The sequence below is a fragment of the Phascolarctos cinereus genome, unplaced genomic scaffold (genome assembly GCF_003287225.1).
Source record: "Phascolarctos cinereus isolate Bilbo 61053 unplaced genomic scaffold, phaCin_HiC Scaffold_1;HRSCAF=81, whole genome shotgun sequence".
In the NCBI taxonomy this organism is placed as follows: domain Eukaryota; kingdom Metazoa; phylum Chordata; class Mammalia; order Diprotodontia; family Phascolarctidae; genus Phascolarctos; species Phascolarctos cinereus.
In genome coordinates, this window is record NW_027555514.1 from 134,703,913 (window position 1) to 134,718,607 (window position 14,695).

The following is a 14,695-nucleotide window of genomic DNA, read 5'->3' on the forward strand; positions in this document are numbered from 1 at the left end:
CCTTTACTCTCCTCAATTCCATTTGACCTTTATCTCCACTCCACACTAGCTATTCACAAGCATCCTGGACTTCCCTGGCACTTACTTTGTGAATTTGGAAAAGTTAAATAACCACTGAGTTGTTTCATCTATAAAATGGAGATAACAATATCTGTACTCCACAGGTGGTTGTGAGGACACAAAAATATGTTTGTAAAGTACTATAAGTAGAGGCTGCATGGTTCAATAGAGAGATGGCCTCAAGAGTCAGGAAGACTTATTTTCAAATACCACCTCTCACACATACTAGCAATAGCTTGACCTTGTCATTTAATCTCTCAGTGTCTCAGGCAACTTTCTGAGATGATGAGCTACAGAATCGTTGTCAATCAGAATTGGTAGAGGGAGTTTCCTCACTGGGAGCTCTCTAAAACAATGAAATCATAATTATGGACCAAAATAAAAATGCACTATAAATATTTATTATTATTATTATTTTCCTCCCGTTTCAGAGAGGGTGATGTCTTTCCTTGTTTCTGAATTCTTCCTGTTTTTAATCTCATGGGATTATAGATCTAGAGCTGGAAAGATCTTCAGAGGCAATCTAATGCAACTCCTTTATTTTATAGATGAGAAAACTAGGACCCAGGGAGTTTAAGTGTTGTGCCCGAAGTCCCATAAGTGGTAAGCATTAGAGATAGTATTTAAGCCCAGGTACTTTGACTGTACAGCCTGTACTATGATGTCATAATGATGTCAACATGCTATCAGAAGTTTGGCCAAAAAACAAAATCAAGAAAAAAGACCAACTGGGAAAATCAGCCCATTTATCCATTGTTATAATGTCATCAACTTTTGTTATCACTAACTACATCTAGCAATAATATGTTCTTATAAAAATAAATACATTGGGAAAGATATTTAGAGGCTTTTAATCACTTGTATAAAATCACCATGAAGAAGTTTATTGGTCAAACATATGGAATGAACCTTAACCAGCTTTTCTAACAAAGGTCAAGTCACTTGTCCTCTGTTATGGCCATGATAAAATAATCAATGCAATAAAGAAGGAAAAGGAGTCAGATACAGACACTCATGGCATACCAAGTTTCATGTTTGGTTTACCTACAAGTGACATGACACCATTAGTCTCAGAAGAAAAATTCTAATGGAAACTTTGCTCAGAGGGTCTGGCTTTAGGAACTTTCTGAGTTGTGGATTTGGGGTAGATCAAGCATGGACTCAAACAACGGGTCCCTATAGAGATAGTTTTCACCTCCTTTATCACACAGCCTTCTTGAAAGAACATTTTGAAAAATAGGCCCTTTGCTTTTGTCAGTGAAGTTCATGGTGAAGAACTTCCTCTACCAATGCAGATTAATACTTGCTCTGTAATTAATAATCCTGGAGATGTACCTGAGGTATTGAGAGGTTAAGTGACTTGTAAAATGGTCACAAAGACAAGATTGTTAAAATGAAACTTGAATCCCAGTCTTCATGACTCCAAGGCCAGCTCTCTATCCATCCACTATACTACACTGCCTCTCATAGAGGAAGATGTCATACAATATAATAAAGAAATCAAAAATATCTATTTCTATTCACAAATGACTAACATGAAGCCAGTCTTTCAAAATGCTAAAGTTGTCAAGGGTGATTTTTCAAAATGAATAAAGCCTAACTAGAAAGAGAATAAAACCAATAGAACTTCTCCTGAACAAATTAAACATGTAAGAGTTCTGGGCAGTTTATCACTGTGTATGATAACAGCAGTGATTTTTCCTTGTGAGGGTTCACATTTATTTTGGAGCTCTAAAAATATGTGAGATTACTCTTTTTATTGTATTATGTGATGTAGGAAGTTGTGTGGGTATGAAGACAGTAGCCATAATAGCCACACAGACTATAACATTTTAAAGTAACTGTTTATGTGTTTCTAACACTATGTCTATCAGTATTCTTCCTTTAAAAATCAACATCCATTGCCTGAAAACAACTTTTTATGAAATGAATTATATTTTCCCATTGGTTTATATCTCCCTCTCCTTCATGGCCAAACTGCTAGAGAAAGCCATCTACAACCGGTGCCTCCACTTCCTCTCCTCTTATAAACCCTATGCAGTCTGGCTTCCGCCCTCATCATTTAACTGAAACTGCCTCTCCAAAGTTACCAATGATCTCATAATTACTATAACACTACAAACACACGTATAATAAATTATAATATTACAATTACTATATCTAATACTCTTTTCTCAATTCTGGCCCTTCTTGAACTTTCTGCAACCAAACACACTGTCAATTACCCTTTTCTTCTAGATGTGCTCTCCTCTCTATGCTTTCATAATACTACTTTTTCTTGGTTATCCACCTACCTGTCTGACCACTGTTTTTTATTCTCCTTTTCTGGTCATTCATCCATTTCATGCCTATTATATACGGGTGCCCTAAGGCTCTATCTTGGGCCTCCTTCCCTTTTCATTCTATAGTATATTTAGTGAACTCATCAGCTCTTATGGGTTCAGTTATCATCTCAGATGATTTCCAGATCTATATTTCCAGTCCTAATCTCTCTGCTGAGCTATAGCTATGCATCTACAACTGCTCCTTGGACAGACTGGATGTCCTGTGAGCATCTCAAACTCAACATATGTTAAACAGAACTCATTGTCTTTTCTCTATGCCCTCCTTCCCTTATGAACTCTCCTATTTGAGAGCTCCACAAGTATCACTCAAGCCTGAAAACTCAGTATCCATTCTCAATTTCTCATTGTCACCCCCCTTACATATCAGATTCCTTGCCCAAATCTTGTCATTTCTATTTTTATGACATCTCTCTTACATCTCCTTATCTCTACTCCTACAGATACAAATAGCTTTCTAATTGGTTTTCCTGTCTCCTATCTCTCCCCACTCCAATCTATCTTCCATTCAGCTGTCATGGTGATTTTTCCAAAGTATAGTTCTGACCTTGTCACTCCCTCCTCAGAGTTCCAGTGGTTCCCTAATATCTCCAGGATCAAATACAAACTCTTCTGTTTGACATTTAAAGCTTTACATAAACCTTTCTATCTTTCCGGCCTTCTCCTTCCATGCACTCTAAGATTCAGATATACTGGCCTACTTGTGGTTCCTTCCATCTCTATGCCTTTGTATTGGTTATTCCCATGCTTGGAAGGCTGTGACCTCTTAAGTCTGCTTCTTAGTTTCCTGAGCTTTCCTCAAGATTCAAATTAAATTCCACTTTAGATAGGAAGCCTTTTCTGGTCCCTTTACCCCCTAATGCCTTCCCCTTTTACATTACCTTCATCTACTCTGTATATATCTTGTATGTACCCAGTTATTTGAACGTTGTCTCATTTCAACGTCTGGTCCTGGCTGGCATGGGCCGTGTTTGTGTCTTTCTTTGCATAGTACAGTACCTGCAGGGCACATAATAAATGTTTAATAAATGCTGGGTAACTGACTGATCAACTGGCTTCCATTATTGAGAGACAGCATGATGCAATGGAAAGAGTGCTCAACTTGGAGTCAAGAGGAGGTGGGGTTTGAATGACACCTTCAACATTTATTAGCTGTGTGACCTCAGCTTCTGTGAAAAATGGGGATAATAATCATCGCAGGAAGGAGATAGAGTACATAAAATTCTTTGCAAACATTAAAGCATTCTGTAAACACCGGCTATTATAACACTAGAGATGGTTTATTTTTTTCCTATAAAGGAAAAAAGTATGCTCAAAATTGAGTTTAAAACCTTCAGCAAAGAAATGACTAAGATTGTGACTAACCAGGTGTTATGAATCAGGAGTCAGGAAGACTTGACATCAAATTCTGGATCTAACACTCAGTAACTTTGGGCAAATCATTTACCCTTCCCAAGCCTCAATTTCCTCATCTGAAAACTGGAGATGATAGCATGCATGCCACAGATTTGTTTTAAGTATCAAATAAAATAATATATGTAAGGTGCTTTGCAAACACCAGGTAAATGCCAAGTGTTGTGGTTGTTATAGCTGTTATAACACTTTCTAAATTTTGATACACTTTTTAGACAACAATATAACTCCTGTATTATGTATGACCTTTGCTTACTTTCCTATTGTTCTCTAAGGCATTGAAATGTTTCATATCCCTGGCTTCTCTTTCATAGCATCCAGACTTAGATTCTTGTTCTTTTTTAAAAATTATATACAGGGAAGTGGCACGTGTTTATTTACAGTGTCTGAAAGAGCTGGATATCATTGCTTGCCCAACAGTCTAACACATAATGTATTTCAGATGGAAAATGGATTAAGTTCAGTGATTTAGAGTTACTAACCTATGTCATCAATTCTTGAAGTTCAAAATTGTGTAAAGTGAATTGATTTATGAGTGACTCCTTTATTATTTGTCTGTAAAGCATTAATCAGTAGGTATAGGGAGAAGGTACTGCTGCCATTGATTCTAGTCAAATTCAAATGAGGGAGTTAACAATACTTGTTTATGTTCTCCAATGATCATTCTCAAATGTTGCCGTTACCATCCTATATGTTATCACAGACTGATGGGACTTTTACCCAAGTGTGGGAGTAAAAGAAGGCTTGATAATAGAAAAGTGACAAAATAGTGCACCATGCTCAAATGTCAGAGGAAAAGGTGATGAGGGGCTACTCCTTGTTGAGCCTGGCTGCTACATCCATTTACCCTGCTCTATGATTGGTTAGCCAAAGCCAGAAAGTCAGAGGTCCCTGCCAGTGACCAGATAACTGAGACTGAGAGAAACACTAATTTTCATGAGTTTTAACTCACATCAGCTCTGAGATCCGCACTTCAGGCTGAACCAAGATACTTAATCCAGAATTTCTGTGTCATCATCTAAAGACCAGTCCTACTGGAAATGTGAGTTGAACTTCCTTTAGAAACTATGTTTTATTGTCTTCACTGCATTGCCTGTTCATAGGGGAGTTGCTGATGGTAAATAAATTCAAACTGTATTTATTACAACTGGGTTCACAATGGTTGTGGTTGAGGTTTTGCAACATAAATTTGAAATGGACCCAATGAGAATGATTATGTGATTTTCTCACCTTTGTATAGCAGCATGTGCATAGGAGTGAAGGCAGTGGAGAGTGGGAGTCATCCAAGCTGAGACTTGGTAGGGCATAATCAGAGATATGATAAGGGAGTTAGGGACTCAAGAGAAGAGGACAGTGTGGAATTGAATTGGATCTCCAAGGCACAAAGATAGAGAAATGAAGAGAGAGTGGTAAGTGCATAGGGAGATGGCCTGTGAAAGAAGCAAGGAGTAGAGAGATTGGAAGTCGTGGTATGAACAGAGTAGAGTTTGGAATGAGAATGAAGAGAGAGAGGTAGAAAGCCAATAAACTATGTTCAGTTAAGGAGATTTTAGAGATCATCACCAACCAATGGAGGTGGTGTGTTTGCGGATAAGGGCAAGACCAAGGGTATGACCATTTTTGTATGTGGCTGACATGGGGTGAGTCATGGGAAGTGAGTAGTTTGAGGAACTGAGTAGTTCAGATATTTTAGAAAGAATCAATAAGAATGTGGAAGTCCTTAGGCATGAAGGTAAGATATGTGGAAGAGAGAAAAACTGTGAGCTGGGTACTGAACTTGTGGAGGAAGGAAAGGGAGTGACCTGGGAGTCTGTGGACAATAGCTACCAGGATTTTGATTGATTAGTAGATATGAATTGCATGAACTTCAAAAGAAGTAGAGGTTACCGAGTGATGGAGGTAGCACTCCAATCAAAGGATAGATGAAGGTACACTAGGGATATTATAAAGGATATTCCTAGGCCCAGGTTGGGTTAGATGACTGCTGAGGTCCCTTCTAATTAGGAAAATCTTCTGTGACTTCATGAGCAACAATTCCTTAACTGATTAATTAATTAATTCCTTAATTGATGATAATCTATGTGAAAGCAAGGTCTATGACCGTCTGACTATCTACTTATCTATCTCTAAAGACAAAGTACTATAAAGAAGAGAGTGCTAGACTTAAGAGTCAGGAAGTCATCTGGTTTCAAAGTCTGCAATTAGATGCCTATCAGCTGTGAAACACTGAGCAAGTCACTTATCTAAGTGACTCATCTAAAATTGAAGGGGTTGGACTCCATGACCTGTAATGTCCTTTTCAGATCGAAATCCAGGATCCTGTGATCTTTGTATTATCAGAATCATGCAATATGACCTAGAACAGTGCTACTTAGCACGATGCGCCTCACACAAAATTGATTCATTAAGACTTTTTGTCTTCGATCAGAATTGGTCTCTCATCTACCTGCAGCCTAATGATTATAGCAGTTAATAAACATGACTAAGTTCTTCCACCTATTGCTCAAATTAATTTCGGAGGTAAAAATCAAGCACAGTGCTTTGGCTGCCTGATATTTGGGGACTGTTAGGGAAGATATGCAAAATTTGGCTTTATTCTCTTAGATTATGAATTATTCTTCCCTGAGATATCTGAAAACTCACTTATAAAGACATAGTTCATATTATATCATTTTTTTTGCAGAACTTGTCTTAATGAGTCATTTTAGGCATTGCCATTTTCTCATGTTCAACATGGGGAAAACTATCTTTTCATTTATCATAAAAAATAACATTCAAAATGATAGAATATGCTGCCCAGAATGTGTGAGATGGAACCTGATGCCTTTAAAAAACTATTTGAGTCAGATGTCTAGATCTATGAAATACAAAATTATAATGAGGGAGGAAATACAAAATTATAATGCTGCTGAATTTTAGCCTTTGAAAGGGGACAAGAATTGTTCTAGGGTGCCCACTCCATTTCGTGTGTTCTCAAATGGCAAATTTATGGAGTCAGGGTGAGAAGAGATCTGAGAAATCATCTAGCCAAGCTTTTAATTTTTCATGTAGAGAATCCGAGGCCCAAAGAGTTTAATTGACTTGCCCAAGGTCATGCTCTAGTTAGTGACAGACTAGCACTAGAATCCAGGACTTTTGATGCACTCTTTACTGTACTGCTCCTTATCTTTGGATAGCCATACCTAGCAATCTGGGTAACCTTAATGATCTCAGGTAACCCTATAGAAAACCAGTTAAATGTTTGAGCCCTATCTTGGGTAACCCAACTCTGCTCACCATCTTTATGCAGATCTTATTTCTTTCCTATTCCTTCTTCATTAGAATGTAAGCTCATTGTGAGTAGGGACTGTTCAATTTTTATATTTATATCTTCAATGCCTAGTAAAGCTCCTGGCACATAGTAAATGCTTAATAAATACTCACTGATTGATGCCTATCTCTCCTCTCATTCCCAATAATTATGGACCAGCCAGGCTGTTTCTACGGGCAGTTAGGTGGTGAAGAAGATAAAGGTCAGAGTCTGGAGTCAGGAAGACTCACCTCCCTGAGTCCAAATCTGGCCTCAGACACTTACTAGCTATGTGACCCTGGGCAAGTCACTTAATGCTGTTTGTCTTAGTTTCCTCATCTGGAGGAGGAAATGTCAGTGGAGAAGGAATAGTAAACCACTCCAGTATCACTGCCAAGAAAATCCCAAATGAGGTCACAAAGAATTGGACATTACTGAAACAACTGAATGACAACAGCAAAACAACAGGCTGTTTCTAAATTTCGTCCATCTATTTACTGAGGATTTCCATGATGAGAGACACACCTTGTGACCTCTAGTTTGTCCACTACACACCTAGGAAAGTTCCTTAGTGCAGTGTGTCCTAGAGCAGTGGAATGAATATTAAAACATTTTGTTTTGCATTTTCAAAGGGGGAAATTGACTAGGAGCACCTTTTGTATGCTGAAGTAATGGGGTTTAGACCTGGTCTAAAGTGAAAAATAATAACTGGCATTTATATAGTAACATTTTTCAGAGCACTTTATGTCCATTATCTCATGTGAGCGTCACAACAATGTTATGAAGTAGGTATCCCTATTCTATAGCTAAAACACAGAGAAGCTAGATAACTTGTCTGGAGTCACAGAGCCATGAAGAGTCTGGAGGGTAGGGGTGGGTGTGAGAAGTTGACCCTAGATCTCTTGCCTCCAAATTCAGCATTTGATTCACTATACTTAACTTCCTCCTTTTTGTAGAGAATCCATTTTATTTCAAATATTAGTTTTCATCTCAACTCCAAATGTAGCAGGTAACACAATGTCTAATAAGCGGCACAAAAATATAAAGTGAGCAGTGAAAGAAAAAGGTAGAACTAATTGGTCTAAGTTAATATATAGCAATATAATTTCTTTTAAAAATAGATAAGGTGAGATTTGTTATGAGAGACAGCTTTGAAGATGTCTATATGAAAGGTCCTATAGGGCTACTGTCAAGCTGAAATAGAAAAAAGGGGCCACCAAAACATAAGAATCCATGTGGGCTCATATTGACTTAGAAAACCACATATTAACATTATCTACATTACATCCTACTTTTATTTATTTTGTTAAGCATTTCCCAATTACATTTTCATCTGATTTGGCAGCACTCGAGAGTTTTATATGTCTCAAAATTTGATGCCTGGGTCCTAGAGGACCCCAGCTCTTTAACAAGCATTTCAGTCAATTTTTTAAAATGTGTGAGAAGAAAAAATAATAAAGAAAATCAAAAAGAAATAGCTAGAAGTTCTTTTCTTAAGTCAGAAAATGTGATCAAGGGGGCAGAGCCAAGATGGCAGAGTGAAAGCAGTGACTTGCTTGAGCTCTCCTCCAAATCCCTCCAAATACTCATAAAAAATGGCTCTAAACAAATTCTGAAGCAGCAGAACCCACAAAAAGATAGAGTGAAACAAATTTCCAGCCCAAGACAACCTGGATGATTGATCAGAAAGGTGTATCACGCCAGGATGGGAGTGCAGCGCAGCGTGGCATGGGCGCGCAGGCTGCAGCGAACCTGCAGCAGGCCTCAGAGGACTGAATCTCGGGGAGCTGTGGAGGTTTCCAGACTCCTCAATCCATGAATGCCAAAGACAACTTAGAAGGTCAGTGGGAAAAGTCTGTTTCTGTCGGTGCTGAGACAGGAAGGTGGGGTTTCAGCTCCATTCCCCAAGAGCGTGGGGGGGGCAGCTGCTTCCCAGCTTCCGGCCCACAGACTGAGGGGGAATTCAGTGGCTGATCAGAGAGGGATTGCAGGGATCTCTTTGCCAGTGCTGAGGCAGGAATCTCTTGCTTTGCCCGCGTTTGGATCTGGGTCACAGTTCTGGGCGGCAGTAGTGGGGTGAGGAAGAACACTGGCGTGGTGGAGCTTGTATTGGCGGAGCTTGTAGTGGCTGTGCTTGTAGTGGCTGTGGAGAGGAACCCTTCCTCACAGTTACAGGACAGAAAGGAATACTCTTGGTCACAGGCCAGGAAAGGAGTAAACACCTCGCCCCTTATCATACCACCTTGGAAGAACTGAAAACTTACAGGTCCCTGCAAGTATCTCTGAAAACAGCTTATACAAACCCTTGAAGCTTGGGACAATACATTCTCCACATTGGAAGCAGACTCTTACCTTAACAAAGAGTTTAAAACTCAAGTAATTGGCTGGGATCATGAGCAAGCAGGGCAAAAAGAGTCAGACCATAGAATCTTACTTTGGTGACAAAGAAGATCAAAATATACAACCAGAAGAAGACAACAAAGTCAAAGCTCCTACATCCAAAGCCTCCAAGAAAAATAGGAATCGGTCCCAGGCCTTGGAAGAGCTCAAAAGGGATTTTGAGAAGCAAGTAAGGGAAGTAGAGGAAAAACTGAGAGTGATGCAAGAAAATCATGAAAAACAAGTCAACAGCTGCTAAAGGAGACCCAAAAAATACTGAAGAAAATAACACCTTAAAAATAGCCTAACCCAAATGGCAAAAGAGGTCCAAAAAGCCAATGAGGAGAAGAATGCCCTAAAAAGAAAATTGGCCAAATGGAAAAGGAAGTCCAAAAGCTTACTGAAGAAAATACTTCCTTAAAAATTAGAATAGAGTAATTGGAACATAGTGACTTTATGAGAAATCAAGACACAGTAGAACAAATCCAAAAGAATGAAAAATTAGAAAACAATGTGAAATATCTCATTGGAAAAACAACTGACCTGGAAAATAGATCCAGGAGAGAGAATTTAAAAATTATTGGACTATCTGAAAGGCATGATCAAAAAAAGAGCCTAGACATCATCTTTCAAGAAATTATCAAGGAAAACTGCCCTGAATATTAGAACCAGAGGGCAAAATAGAAATTGAAAGAATCCACAGATCTCCTCCTGAAAGAGATCCCCAAAGGAAAACTCCTAGGAATATTATAGCCAAATTCCAGAGTTCCCAGGTCAAGGAGAAAATATTACAAGCTGCCAGAAGGAAACAATTCAAGTACGGTGGAAAGACAATCAGGATAACACAAGATTTAGCAGCTTCTACATTAAAGGACCAGTAGGGCATGGAATATAATATTCTGGAGGGCAAAAGAGATAGGATTACAACCAAGAATCACCTACCCAGCAAAACTGAGTATAATCCTTCAGGGGAAAAATCGTCATTCAGTGAAATAGAGGACTTTCAAGCATTCTTGATGAAAAGACCAGAGCTGAATAGAAAATTTGACTTTCAAATACAGGACTCAAGTGGAACATGAAGAGGTAAACAGGAAAGAGAAATCATAAGAGACTTATTAAGATTGAACTGTTTACATTCCTGCATGGAAAGATGATATTTATAACTCATGAGACCTTTGTCAGTATTAGGGTAGTTGAAGGAAAAAAATTATATGTATTTATATGTAGATAGATAGATAGAGGGCACAGGGTGAGTTGAAGATTAAGGGGTCATATCTGGAGAATAAAATTAAGGGATGAGAGGGGATTATACTTGGAGAAGAAGAAAGGGAGAGGTAGAATGGGGTAAATTATCTCACAAAAAAAAACAGAAAAGAAAAGTCTCTTACAGTGGAGGGGAAACGGGGAAGGTGAGAGGGAATGAGTGAATCTTATTCTCATAGGATTTGGCTTAAGGAGGGAATAACATACACATTCAATTGGGTATGGAAATCTGTCTTACCCTACAGGAAAATAGGGGAGAAGGGGAAAGGAGCAGGGGGATGATAGAGAGGAGGGCAGATTGGGAAAGGGGTAATCAGAAGTAAATACTTCTGAGGAGGGACAGGGTCAAAAGAAAGAATAGAATAAATGGGAGGGCAGGATAGGATTAAGGGAAATAGAGTTAGTTTTTCACAACATGTCTACTATGGATGTGTTTTGCATAACTGCACATGTACAACCTATATTGAGTTGCTTGCCTTTTCAATGAGGGTGGGTGGGGAGGGAGGAAGAGAGAAAATTTGAAACCTAAAGTTTTATAAACATATGTTTAAAAAAAAGTTTTCACATGCTACTGGCAAATAATAAAATACAGAAAATGGGGTACAGAAGTCTGTCCTGCCCTACAGGAAAATAGAAGGGGAAGGGTATAAGAGAAGGGGAGAGAGATAGAAGAGAGGACAGTCTAGGGGAAGGGATATTCAGAATGCATGCCATCTTGGGGTGAGGGGGGGGAGGGGGAGATGGGGTGATAATTTGGAATTCAAAAACCTGTGGGAGTGAATGTTGAAAACTAAAAATAAATAAGCTTATATTAAAAAGAAAGAAAATGTGATCAAATGTTAATCAATGAAATGCTGAATTGCTTATGCTATTGCTTGAATGTAGCAGTGAGTGAAGGTAATTAGAAATTTCTGAGAAGGGGAGAGAAAAAAAGCTTTAAAATTCTGATATTCAGAGTGAGATTTCTGGCTGGGAGCTTAAAACTGGAAAAAAGAGCTATTGGTTTGTGTTTATAACTTCCCAGGTATACTGAACCTTGGCTAGGTCCTTCTATGACTGCTGTGCCACCCCTCCCCCCACTAAGATACAGTTACTACATATAAAATTAGAATGAGTACATACCCTAAGGGCATTGGCAAAGTAAGAATTTAACCAAAGAAGAAAAGCAAGGCTGCCTGGGGAAAAATCTAGAAAAACAATGTTATTAAATAGGGAAGACAAACTGAATCCAGAAGACAGCAGCTCCAAATCAGGCAGACGTAATTTTGAGAATTGCTTGAATGACTTTGATACTGAAGTATTGAGCTTTGGGGAATAAAAGCCATCACAGAAAGGGTCAAAGTTGTTTCTCCACCAGGTGACACCCTAACCTCATGCAAGTTATTATTAAGGCCTGGAAAAACCTGGACAGAGAGAACTAAATAAAATAGGGAAGTCCATCTGCTGACTATTATGGGGCTCAATTGTATACCTTGTATCCTTGCTGATTAGAGGATAAGAATGAAATAAACATTATTCTAGTCTGACAGAATGTCCTTTACAACCTGAATCTGGAACTTGAAGGTCCTCTAGACTAATTCATCAGTACAGAGAAAATGTATTTACTGGGGTTCCTTTGTGGGAAATAAGCTAGCAACAGTATTTGGGCAGGTATCTGGTAGGTTGTTAATGAAGCAAGTATCTGCCTTTTATCATGGTCTGGTTTCAAAGGAAAACCAGTCTCCCAGAGTGCAGTAGACTAAGGGAGTGGCTAGAAAGTCATAGCCCTTGAGAAGGTAGTCCAGTTATAAAAAAAAAAAAGTTGGGGGGGGAAGAATAAGAGCATCTAATAGCCCTGTTTTTCCAGCTCAGCAAAGAGCCACTACCACTGCTACAAAACAAATTTCTAAAACTGACATTAATAATTAATAATATAAATAAATAATATAATTAATAATATAATTAATCAATAATAGTAACAATTAAATTAATTATATTATTAATAACTTAAATAAAAATAAGATGAATCATCAAAAAATTTCTATACCCTCCATCCTCTCCCTGTCAAAACCCCAAATTTGGTCCACATAAATCCCTATTACATAGATTATTAATATATAGGGGAAAGATGGAAATTACCCAATATCTAAAGCAAATATGTGCTCATTTTAAAATCAGATAAATATAACATTAAAAATGAGAATGACAGATAATTTTCCTTAATTAAAATAGATGAAAAATTGGAGGGAAGAGAAGATCCAGATCTATGATTCCTTTAGTTCAAAAGTTCTAAGAGCACTGGCCCTGGAGTCGGGAGGACCTGAGTACAAATCCGGCCTCAGACACATAACACTCACTAGCTGTATGACTCTGAGCAAGTCACTTAACCCAAATTTCGTCACCAAAAAACCCAATAAAATAAAATATTAGGCAGAAAATATTGTATTACATTAATAAAATTATTCATTACAACCAAGCAGAGTTTACATAGGTATGCAAGTTTGTTCAACGTCAGCAAAAATATCAACATTTTTTTTTGGCTGAGACAATTGGGGTTAAATGACTTGCCCAGAGTCACACAGCTGGTGTGTGTTATGTGTCTGAGGCTGGATTTGAACTCAGGTCCTCCTGACTCCAGAGTTAGTGCTCTATCCACTGCACCACTTAACTGCCCCAAAATTATCAACATATTAAAAGCATGAATAATAAACTTTTAAAATCTATATTATATCACCAGAAGCATAAATATACTTTGATAAAATCCAACATTCATTTGTGATTTTTTAAAACGCTAAAAAGCATAAGTATAAAGGGAATTTTCTTAAGCACAATTAAAAGTATCTATATTACTCCTAAAACTAATAAAATATGCAACAGAGAAATATCAGAAGCATTCCTACTATTTTTAAAATTTTTGCTTATACCTATATATTTATTTGCTCCCTTTCATATCCTAGGTTATACTTTGAGATTGTCAGAAATCCACATGGTTCAAACCATCAAGAAAAAAATCCAAAAGTGTGTCTATAGAGAGCAAGAAGAAAATAGAGTAGTTTGAATTATCACTAACCTAATTTAATTCATGCTCAGTAAGACAACAGTTGACAGCTTTCCTCTTCTTGCTCTTTCTCTCTTTTGCATTTTTTTTCATTTTGTTAAGAGCAGATTATTTTGATTTTTTAAAAACAACATTTCTGGAAACCATGGATAGATATTTCAATCAATTCTTCATTGTGATAACAAGGTCTTTCACAAACAGCATACCTCTTTTGTTTCTGTGCTCAGTTTTGCAATTTTATTCGTTTTAAAATTATGTTTAAAAAAAAGCTAAAAGCATTGCTATAAATATATCAACAGGAATAGTGGAAGACTGATGGGGAAAATAGCAGAAGTTCAAACGTCCAGGGCATTTCTGAGGATGGGGGCTTTGGGGAAGAGGGGAGTATGGTACAAGGTGGGTTATAAGCTCAGTTTAAGAGAAAGTCAGGGTGAACAGTGAAGAACTATCTCAGTATCTGGATGTGTGAGAATGGAAATGATAGCAGCAAGTGGAAATGGTAGGGATGGGGTAAACTTCAATAAAAGGTTTTCTGTTTTTTTAAATTGGGTAATATTTGTTACTAGGGGCTTAGAAGAGGCAGCTAGGTAGTGCAGTGGATAGAACCCTCAACCTGGAGTCAGAAAGACCTGAGTTCAAATACAACCTCAGAAAATGACTAGTTATGAGACACTGAACAAGTCAGTTAATCTCTTTGCTTCAGTTTCCTCCTCCTCTTCCTCCTCCTTTCTCTTCCTCCTCTCTCTCTCTCTCTCTCTCTCTCTCTCTCTCTCAAATACCACCTACCTTCCAGAATTGTGAAGATCAAATGAGATATCTGTAAAGTGCTCAGCACGGTGCTTAGCACGTAGTAGGTGCTATATAAAAATGTTAGCTATTATTAGTATTAGCTGTTAGTAGAAGATGGTAACA